Here is a 12,511-nt window from a genome sequence, read left to right on the forward strand (position 1 = left end):
TTATTTTTCATGTAAAATAGAGTTGTGACGTCCTGCTAGCTGTTATGCGGAACTCCTCTGCCGGGTTGATTTGTACATGTTAAGTATTCACAGGGTCTACCATCATATCCTAAAGAAATATTGTGGTTATAGAAGTGTGAAAGCGCAATACAAGGCCTAGAGCGGCATCTTTCTTCGACACTCGCTTCGACATTAATGAGAATGACATTTGTATTCCCACGCAATTTTATCTCGCTGTATTGTTTTTAAACACACCACTTGAGTAGCTAATTACATTTTCCGCCTTTAGTTCACTACTAATTTATATAGGTTCCACTTTGAAATTAATGGAAATTGACATTTCGGAAGTTCATGAAAGTTGCCCTATATCTTTTGAACGGAAAGGGAGTGGGAGTTTAATAGGTACTTTTTCAAATCTCAGTTTTCAGAGACATTCCAATGTCAATGAATGAAAAATCATATCAATCTTTACATACGACTTGAGGTCTATAAATTTAAGAGATTCAAGTAAATAAATATACTTTTTCGTCGAACGTTCCATATAAATACCCACGTCTGTCGGCAAGTGAAACCAGAAAACGCTTGATTACACACCATTTCATAACAAATCATACGAGATTCAGTTCCAATCGCTGCGGTTTCAGCTTTACAGGCTGTAACTACATACGCTACTTAACTGCTATAGCAACGAAGGAATATTTTTATGTTCTTGCTTTTATATGTGCATATATTTTTTCTTCTTAAAAAACCTTAAGTCTTAAATCGACTTTTAAATATATTTTTTGTATTTGCTTAGTTATGTGATCATTCAATAACCAAGTCCATATATTCACTATGATTAAATAATAGGAATTGATATAATAGTTAAAAAAAAACGCGACCAAAAATCTATGTAAAATATGAATACAGATGCTTATTTATTTAATATTTATTTGTCATCTAATGACATCTAGGGGAAGTGGTCGATATTGGCAGTCAACAATGTGTGACTTAATAAAGTATAATAGGTTTTAGAATAAAGAGACGCACGAAAATTTTTTAACCTTAAGTTCTAAAAAAAAAGAGAATGTTATAAACATCTTAATTCTAAACTCAAATCATATTGCTTGTTGGAACTGAAATAAAAATCACATTTCACTTTGTAGGAACATTGTAAAGCAGCGCTATCGTGTTTTGCGTCACTGGGCCCGCCCACGTCACGTCCATGATAACTCTTAAGAAAACACGCAACCAGTAGGGTACAGTCACGTGCAGGCACGTGTGTATGCAAAAATAAATTGAATATATATGAAATTAGTGTACTCAATTGTTACAGTAAGAATATTGGATCTATATTAAGGCATCGACTACAATAGCTCTTAAACTTTATGCTGGCGTACAATGAGTCTTTTATCATATGTTAAAAGTCAAATTGTAAAAATAAAATAGTTTTTGTAAAATTTTAATATTCAAAGTAATATCCTTTTAAATTGTATTTATTTTGAACCTGCCTTTTCTCTCACTATCTACTCCTTATATTTTTTTAAGAATTGCAATTTAAGGTGTAAGAACTTTTCACCTGATTGTATCAGACTGCACAATTTGTAGCTACTTCGTTCTACAAATAGGTACTTGTGTATGGCTCATTTCTGTTGCCCTGATTGAATGAACGGCAGCTAATGACACTTCTTGGGAAGCGATTTATTTTTATAATACCTTGAATTGGAAAACACGCACGCCAATTTATTTACTGCCAGCTTTATCACCTTCATGGTTTACCGCTGTTTATTAAATTAGCATTTTTGTTGCTGTAAAAGCAAGATACCGCTTGCAACTTATATTGCACTATCTCACTTTCACAAATACACCAGTATAACCCTTTACTTTATCCAATATATCGTTCCAGTTTAATATTCATATCTTCTCGAAAAACCTGCTCAATATTTCACCCATATCATGACCTAAATTAATTCAACTTGCACAGAAAGCTGCACGTTTTACACGATATTAAATTGTTAAAAATCACATCATTTTTCCAAGTACCGATATGAAATACGCTGAAAAACTGGACAATGAGTTTTCTTTTTTCATTCGATTCACATAATATCAGATTTCAGAAAAAAATATTATTCGATACAGAAATACAGATTTTTCAAACAACGGGAATCGTGGACTATGTTATTTTGTTAAAATAAAACCGTTTGTGACGTTCCTAGAAACCTTTGATTCGTAACAGTACCTGTTCATTTTGTTTGTGTATATTTGTCTGTCTGATAACTTTCACGGTAATACCTCAGAACTGGTTTTGGAAAAAATACTACGTATATAAAATAAATTCTCGAGGGCGGAGCCGCGGGCAAATTATGAAGACGAAATAAAATGGAATTTACAGGAACTACAAACATAAACAATCTATACTTAAGTACAATAACATTGCATAAATCTGGACATTTAATATTTTTGAAGAATGCTTGTTGCGTGGTCTGCAAGTAAGACCGAAGTATATTATTTTTAATATTTCTTTTGTCTGATTGCCTGATAGTTTGTGAGCGATGAACTCAGCAACCCGATGCAATACGGCTCTCTTTGATGTATTAGGGTAAGTTTCACCAAGGATTTAGTGTTTATTTCATGTCAATCGGTTCATAAATAAAAAAGTTATGACAATTTATAACATCGCATAGAATTTTTTTTTCAAAGATATTATACTGCTCAAAGTCACTTCACCACGCGAACGAAGTCGCTGGCATAGCTAGTTTCCAATATTTTAGGGCAATTTCTTATTTCGTTTATCAAATTGTTTTTAATAAACAAAACCAGAACAAACCTGATGCAGAAGCATACAAGAAGTTACAGAAAATATGTAACGATTTACAGAATCAGTTAACAGAAAATTATAAATTTCTATGCAAAAAAATAATTACTATAAACAGTAAATATAAGTAAGTAGTGTAAGTTGTGCAAGTTTTAAAGCAATTTAAAGTACTTAGGTACTAAGAACGTACATTTTATAGAAGTAGGAATCACAAAATAATGCTTCAAACCTTCTTTAAATCAAAACAATCGTGAACTCTAAATCATTACACGTTATGATCTTCGCGATGTATTTTTCATAGTCCCCTAAATAAAATATGTGCTTCGGAAATCATAAAGAAGGTTTCACGTAATGTACAACATAAAACCATTCATCGGAGCAAGATACCGTGCTAGCGGCGCCCACAGATGTCATTCATAGAAGCCGATATCTAAGGGTCTGAAGGAGTATTCTTCTTCTCTTTTTTTATATATATAAAATTAATTGCCGTTCGTTAGTCTCGTTAAAACTCGAGAACCGCTGAAACGATTGGGCTTATTTCGTCTTAAAATATTCGTGAACGTGGAAAGGGAAGGTTTAAACACAGTACACACACATCCACTAACTAAACTTATTTTAAATACCTATTCTCGTTTTGTTTTCTTAATTTTAATTACTTTGTTTTATTAGTTAAACTAAGTAAAATTTGTTTACTTACCGCAATAATAGTTATAGCACATAATTTTCTAAAAAACAATTAATGGCTAAAGGGTAGAGACCTGGTGACCTGAAATACAGGCCCATAAAGCCTAGCTTAGGCACCAGTCTCAAACAATATACTGTTTAATTTTATTTTTATGAGATTCTAAAATGTACATACATATATAACGTGTTTAAATTGTGGTGAGAAAAAAATATATATTATTTTATTAATTTTCAACATACCCAATCTATCAATGAAATCACATACCTTTGCAATACCGGAGAACTTTTGAAAGGACTGCAAACCAATCTACAGTACATAAAGTCCCAATAAAACATTTCAGTGCATTATTTGGTCATATCGCCACCACAATATGACCAAGTAATGTACAGTGATAGATAGATTCGTTAGCAAATAAAATCGATTGTCGTGATTGAGCGCACGTTTCAGTCTATCTAGTTGGAATTAGAGTGATGTGTGTGCTGCTGGCTAAAACAAATGAACGTTATGAATTGGTTTCGATTTAAACTTTAAAATGGCTTTTGTGAAATAAGTTTTCTATTTATTTTTCTTTTAAAATATTTTTATATTTCTAGAATACTTTTATTGACGTTTCGCTGATTGTTCGTCAGTCCGTCCAGCTGGCACCAGGATTTATCTGAAGAGCAATGATATCTAGACAGATACAATTTTCACAGATGATTATTTATTATTAGATGATTATTCCGTTACAGCTGTAACAATAATTAAAAATATTTATCAACATTTAACCATCGAGGTTCTAACATTGTATTATAAGGGCCAAGGCAATGTATTTCTTTTTGTGGATATCTAACCGTTCACTGCTAATGAAAACAAAAAAGTAACTGACTTAGTAACCACAATGTAAATAACACTGTATGTTCCAAAACTTCACCTACTAGGTAAGCAGATGCTGAATCCTGTTCCTTATATTAAACTACATATAAATCTTGAAAAGACAAATGAAATCGAATCTGTTCTAAAACAAACAATCAAAATGCATATTATAACTGAGATTAGAAACCGTCTAGCTTAATGCAGTTCAATTTAGCGATTCATAGAGGAGTATCCCACGAACATAGACTATTTGCTACGTGATTCCGGGAGCAGTAAGTTTAAACTTTAATACGCTGGCACTCGCTTTGATAACCCCTCTGTACCACGGCCCCGTACGCCAAAAGATTGAATTAATTGAAAATTCGAGACGGTATTAATTGCAGACACGTTCCATTTTAATACCTCATTGTTTATTAAGTATTAATGTAACGTGTGTACGTAATGTGTTCAATAATTCGTTGTTCAAACTTCCTAAAACTGTCGTTGCTAATTTGTTTGTTTGTTACACTTTCTTGTCCATACCATTCATTTTACAGAAAGTGAAATTATGAGCGGCTATCATTGTTTATATGTTTCAGTTATTTTCAAGAATACATTTGAAGTAAAATATAGTTAGCAGTCAATTCGTTATTTCACATAATAGGGCTTAATAAGAAAATCAGAGTCAAATAAGTAGTTGACCAAAAAGGCTTTTAATAACATGTTCTTATTTTTGGCGAGTGAATACGAGGTTTATAGCCAGTTGATATTACAGGCTTCTCGCGTCTTTCATTAATGTATACTTAATAATAAATTAAAAAGGGCTGTCAATGGCAATAATTAATAAGTCCCGTTTCATTTTGTTATAAAAGCTTTAAAGGACTTTGCGTGTTGGACCTCTGTCACCTTGTCAACCTAACAGTTCACGCTCTCGTTTTGGGTCAAGCCATTAAAGAAATATAACAATATAATTATACACTTAGTATTCAATTATCAAAAAGAATAACGAATATTTATTAATTTAAATATTCAATTTCTGGTCAGTGACATGCGACATCATTGGTTTTCACATTAAACATCCCATTATGCAAAATATTCTCTTATTTCCTTCCGCCTTTGGTAATACAGTCGGTTCAGAAATTATAACATGGTTTGTAGGATTCAATTTAACTATTATTATTTTAATTAACCGCATTGCCAGCCATATTGTTATTGTGGCATTATGTTGGTTCATTCTCAGTCGGTTGGGGTTTTAATTATGCCAAATAAATGGCAAAATATTCTGATTGGTAAATTAAGTGGTAGAGTAAATGTGCACAATGGCTACTTCTTGCTAATTAGGCGTCATTTGAACTAAAGGAAAGATAACCTTTTAGTATTTCTTTTAATTTTAAGGTTCATTAAGTGAATTTTAAGCTAACCCCTGAAATTTTAGTGGTGATGAAAAACGGAAAGAGAGAAGGATTTGTTTAGAAAAATATATTTCTTATCGAAATATATTTTCTAATCCTCAGTACCTACGTTTAAAAATATTTTTCAGTTTTAAAGGTTTACTGTTTGTGTACACTAAGCAAGTGCGAAGATTATTAGCTACATATTTGATTTGTACCTTTCATTTTTGATTTATTTTTATAACAACTTATTAGCTGTAAGACTTCTAGATTGTTTTGTTGTATCTATATTATATCGTGACGAAAACAAACTACGGCTAGGCGGTAGCCTAACACTCGATAATAAGGATGCAGAAAAAAATGTATTTTTTTTGCAACATTATTTTGTCACTGTACAACATACCATTGACCTTACCTTTTTTACTTTAAATGAGAGAAATTTTAGATTGAAATTTCTCCAAAATTTTTAGGATATCTAGGTGCAATTACTGCCGATCCCGTGGTTTGAGGTTCGACAACATTCCAGCGGATTGCCAACACCACACTGAGCTAATTGCGCTTGTTCGCACGTGACCCATTACGCCACTGACCTACACCAGCTAAGCCACGTGATCCCACAAGAGTTTAAACGCAATTTCACTGGCAGCACTTAGGAATTCCAAAATATGTAGAACAAATTTATTCCAACTTTGTGTTTACTCTTTGTGGAACTAATGTTGTCAAATAAAGTTCGGATTCTAGGCTCGAAGCTTAGCCGTATTTCTTAGGCTATAATTATTAATTAGTAAAGAATTCTGAGACCCTACATAATTATACATGCACCTCATGAAACTTTATATAATATACTCATATCTGGTTCACTGGTTTTATTGATTAAATGAAGTCCCAAGTTTGTATTTTTCGAGGAATGTTTTTACTTTAAAGAAGTAGTTCTCTGCTGTCCTCAAAGTTTCAGGTACCCAGCCGATACAAGTACATAACTTCTCACTATCTTCACTTCTCAATTTTGTGCACTCTTATAATGACAGCCTCACATCTTCATCCATTTTCCCCATTTTGTATTCTTTAATATTACCGAACAAGGAAATTAAGAAATTTCCTCCCCATCTCGCGAATCGTTTGAGCGTAATAAATGGCGAGGTGAGTGTTTCGTTCTGCATGGAAAATAAAAAACTGGACTTGATATAGCCTTCAGTTAATTAATCTTGTTGAACATAAACATGGTTTATATATAGCTTCAATATTTTTCAGCTGTATTTTATAAGAGTTTTATATTTATTTAGGATTATTTATGTTTTGGATACATTTGTGTGGGAGTTAATAGTACCATGAGTCATCAGACTTTAGATTCTGTTTAAACATGGAGCTCAATCGGAGTTATTACAAATGGTTTTTAATGAATTGGGCCGTTTAGAGCCCTTGCCTTAAGCTTTTGATATAGGAAAAAAAATATTTAAAAAAATTGTTAAGTACATGTATATAGACAGTATTTAGAAATAGAAGCAATGTAACTATTGTAATAATTATGAAGGAGGTCAAACTAATATAATAGAGCAACACAAACAGAGTGAACAGTGAGCCAGCCGTGCGGAACGGGTGCTGGCAGCTAGGCCGGCTAAATCAAACAACAAGGGCCAATCATTTTGCATGTGCCACCGCACCCGCGCCCTCACGCCTCTCCATTCAACCGAGCATATACTCCATCATCCATCCACCTAAATGAAAATTGATTGCTATTTGTTTAACTAGAACATGCTTATTTTACATTCGTGTGTACGTCGATGATAGATCGCGTTACCGGATTATTGTTGCGCGAAGTTATCGGAACTTGTTGGACCGATAGCTCAGGATTTGAAATGGAAGATTGTATGGTTTACTATTGTAGGGAAATACTATTATATGATTTATGTCGTGGTGGCCTTGCGATTTTATGCATGGATTTGTATGCACAAGGTGCAGGTTCTTGCTCATCGCAGGCAAATTACCAATGAGATTTAAAGTTATAAGTACTTCCTTAATTATTCTATGACACCACTGCCAAGCGGTAAAGGAAATCATTGTGAGGAAACCTGGATTCCAAATAATGGAATCTGCAACCGCTAACCCTCAGTGAGTTGAGTGGTGATCAATGCTCAAACCTTCTCTATACGGAAGAGGCCTGTGCTCAGGGGTGGGACCTATATGGTCTGGTGTTATAACCTTCACAAACTTGCTGCCTTTTCTGTAACCCTATGTCATTTCTAGAAACGTGTACTAAAATAGAAATAGCTCAAACTTATCTTACAGTTTTCACTTCAATACATTCGATGTGAGTAAAAATGTCATTTTTATTCCTCACAATCAGCTGTTCGAATACTTTGAGCAGCTGCGAGCTAAAATGTCTTATTTAACTAAGTACTTCTATGAAAAGGGTACATGATATACAGTTGTCTGGAAAAGTAAGATTTCGTGCCCTCATAATTTATGGCCAGCTCTCTTAAAACCTTTTCAGGTTTCCACATTTAGATCTAAATTAGAATCGTGTCATGTTGACCCTTATTACTGAACAAAGTGACATTCAAATGTGTACACAGCCGCAAACCACTAGTTTGTGACTGTCACGTGACGTGAATACCAAATGATCCGATATGAACAAAAGACTGCGCATACAATTTAATTTTAGAATTGCATATAGCGGTGTAGCCTTCAGTAATGTGATTAAAATTGCCAGATTGAATCCATAGGAGTGGTAATAATTACTTTCCTGGCCCATATTTCATTGCAGGGTGAATGGAAAATTAATATGCAGTTTCGCGCACGGAATAAATACAGGTATAGTATTCTGTATTTGAAATTGAATGGAACATTGGAGATTATTTTTGTCGTGTTGTATGGTAGAGTGCCGTCATAACCTAGACGACTTAACCGATTTTTTTTATGATAGCATTATCATACAGGCATTTTTAAACTTAACTTAATACAAAATAAACATTCTACATTTTTCACGTGAAAATTAAAAAATATATGGTATAAATTAAAAATTGTGATGAGATCACTTGAGATTCTTTCAAAATTGCTGAAGTTCTCGTAAATAATCAGTATGTATTTTGAAAAATATATTTTTTCGCTCCAATATACCAATCCTTAGTTCACTTGATAACGGCCGACCTAAAATAAATTGCCTATAATCGAGTATGAAATATGATTTATTATTTCAAAGAAAAAATAAACGGATTGCGTTTGCTTGAGAACATACATAAGTAGCTTTGAAGATTGTTCAATATAATGTGAGCTTCAAGTACTCGTGTTCGCTCGCGTCATTCATCTTATTCTAAGAATGTTTTCCTTAAAGTATATTTCACAAATCTGATTTATTTTATACAATACTAATAATAACATGTACCTGCAAATGTTGTAGGTTCTTAAAAGTTGAATAAAGCAATTTATTGACAAAAACAATTAGTAAAGGCCGCGAATTAGAGCCGTATCAGGTCAAAAAACTACTTTTTTTTAATAGTACATGAATTAGGTTTTTTTTTTAATTTACAATCCATTATATTCCATGACTAGCTGTTGCTATAGAAGTAAGTAATTTTTGAACGGAAGATTTGATCGAAGATGAATAATTTTCCCTGCTTTTTCCACATTTTCCATTGTATCTTCGCTCCTTTTAGTCGCAGCGTGATGGTAGCCTAAAACCTTTCTCGATGAATGGTCTATTCAGAACAATATTTTTTTCAATTTGAACCAGTAGTTCCTGAGATTAGCACGTTCAAACAAACAAACGAACAATCAAACAAACAAACTCTTCAGCTTTATATATTAGTATAGAGTATAGATTATTCAAATTGACATTCTTTTTAACTACTTAATTTGTAAAAAACGATTTTGAATTAATTTCCTGTACTGCAGTAATGGGAGAAAACAGGACACCGTTGGGAATCACTTTAAATTTCACGTCAATATAAATTATAATGTAATTTAATTTTTAAGGTTTCGCGTGACCAAAACAGTAAAACCATTTTTCACTTACAAAGTTTTTTTCGTCTTTTTCTCTTTGTATGTCATACACATTTTATCAGACTGACTATATATCATTCAAATCATCAATCAATCAATCAATCTATATCATTGGTTTATAAATGAAAGCTTAAAAAAAAACAGAAATACAAACATATGTACTTCATGGCATCATCATCATCAACAGCCTTTTGTCTCGCCACTGCTGGGCATAGGTCTACTCTTTCTCGAATTAATTTCTTCAGTCATTTACTATGCCATCGACCCATCTTGCTCTCGTACGACCGGACTTCATGACATATTCCCCTAAAATTACCTTAAACACATAAGAAACTACGATGTCGTGCCAAATGCCTCCATAAACAGTTTCCACTGCTTATTGAAGCAATGCTTAGTAAAGCAATATTTACTGGATAATAAATAGCTACCCTCACTGCAAAATGTGATCGCCTACCACTGCTAAAATTGTGAAAAAGAGACATTGCGCTACGAAATTTATTTGCCGTCTCTTTTTTATAACTGTACTCTGTAGCCTCCTGAACGTTGGAATACATCAGTCTATTTGTTTCAGTTCGAAATATGAATTTTATATCCATCCGACATGCAATTGAAAATAGAACTTATCTATCTTAAATTAAAGCTTTGAAGTACTATCGACAAAGGTGAAAAGCATTCGATTTTAAAACAGTTTATTATTGAAGTAACAAGGTTGATGAAAAACTTATCGAAATATATTTATTCTGCATGAATATTGTTTTTAATTTGAGTGTTGACCAAAAAGCCTGTATTTCACAGGCTGTTTTTTATATATCCTTTTTCAAGTTGTTAAAAACCGAGTAAAATGGATGTACATTAACAAATTGACCATCATAAAGCTGAAAAGTAAAATCTTTTTACACTTTCTATTAAATACAGTGGCGAAGATTGGATCTAAGTTCATTTATCAAATACGTGTATGACTGATTTATTACAGAACCAGTTAGTTAACCAAGGTTCAAATGTGGTCACGAAAGGTGATGGGAGATCGCGTGCACCAGCTGCACTTGAAACTAAACGAATCACATTATTTCTAATTTATTTATATGGAAATAAACTCAAATAGAAAAATAAAGTATTTTTTTATATACGGCACAACTATAAATAGCGAATTTCAGCAAACTTAAAACCATATTTCACAAAGAAAACGACATTATGAATAAGAACGCGGAAAGTTCATTTCGGATCTCCCAAAAGACGTGAAACCAAATTTATTTTTTAGATCACATTCTGAATTGGTTGAAGTTTGGCCAAAAGTTGTATTAGAACAAATCGGACTACAAATAAGGCAGTATTTTAAAGAGATGTTGCGAGGTCAGACATATTTGATCTTGTTTCTGCAGTAGTATTGGTCTATATCAGGGGACCTAGCACCGACAGCAAAAGGTAAACTGTTGCATTTGTTAAAGCAAGATAGCGCTCTATGCCGCCTAGCGTGCTGTCTTGCTTTCACACCTACAATAGTATCACTTGAAGTGGTAGTGGCAGATTCACAGCTGTTTGTGAATATTAAGCGCTGTCAAATCATACGTTCCTCCAAAACACTACATCTTGTGAACAATGAGAACACAAAACGTTTGTTAAATGTGTGTTTGTTGAGCAATCTGGCTAAACATTTCAACATTTCATTTACGTTGAAGTGATTAGGATGGATAATAGATTATTTAATAATCTTGTTTCACTTCATCTCAGCCTATAGCTGTCCAGTGCTGGGCTGCTGGCGGCTGGTTCTTTGCCACCTGCATCCAACGAGACCCAGCGGCTTTCACTAGTTCGTCGGCTTGTTTCATTTAAATTCTAGCAACTTAAACAACATTACACGTCGACCTGTCTCGAGAAAGACTGCAATACAGAAACCCGCTGTAATTTTAACCTGACTACAGTTTTCACAGTCCCATTTGCGATTGCGCAAAGGAGATTGCTATTCAAACATTTATATCCGGGAACTTATATTTCGTATGTTCGATAATTATTGCAGAAATCCAACGAATAAGCGCTGGTTATTAAAATAAAGAATAAAATTTCTTCGTTCGTTTAAAAATATATTAAATGTGAGATATTTAATACATTTTCAGGTTGGCTTGGATAATTTTCATGGTAAAATGTCAGTCGAGAAATGAATATGTATAAGGCCGGTTTCAGACAAGCGTTTATTACGCGCCTATAAGTTTTGGGAACGTATCTAAGAATACGTGCAGGTGTGCTTATGTTGAACGCTCAACTTATAAGAGCGTTGAAGAGATAAGCGCAAACTTTATATATTACTGACTGATTGACCAGTTTAGGTTGAAGTGCAAATGCCAAAACACACCCATGTCCCATACACGGCTATGTTCTGGTGCCAGTCAATTTCTAAGCACAAAAACAAACCCGCATCTAAAAGCGACGGTTTAAAAAATCCTTGTCTGTATTCACCCTTACGCAAAAGCCGCGCTCACGAGCTATCAACGCACAACCACATCCAAAGCTCTGAAGTTAATTAGCCTTCACCGTAATTTTGACGCCACATACTTCAGAACGGAACGCGGGCTATGAGAATAACTCCGTGCATATCGTGACTACGCCTACAGCATTCAAGTGGGAATAAAATACGGACGGAATACTTCACAAGAATTAATAGTTCAGAGTTGAGGTTTTAATCAATATTATCTATCAAGATAATTTTAATTAAATTGGATCTGGATTCAATATGTGGGATATAGTCGTTCTGTTTATTTGTGAAACGTACATCGTTATAAGTATAAGGTTTGCTAAATGCTCCAAAAATTCTGT

General features: G+C 33.5%; 1 protein-coding gene across 2 annotated transcripts in view; it reads right to left on the reverse strand.

Moving 5' to 3' along the window:
• Positions 1–12,511, reverse strand: part of LOC113496505 (syntaxin-23-like) — an 81,954-nt gene that overhangs the window by 34,627 nt on the left and 34,816 nt on the right. The window lies entirely within an intron of this gene.

The sequence above is a fragment of the Trichoplusia ni genome, chromosome 8, assembly GCF_003590095.1.
Source record: "Trichoplusia ni isolate ovarian cell line Hi5 chromosome 8, tn1, whole genome shotgun sequence".
Lineage (NCBI taxonomy): Eukaryota > Metazoa > Arthropoda > Insecta > Lepidoptera > Noctuidae > Trichoplusia > Trichoplusia ni.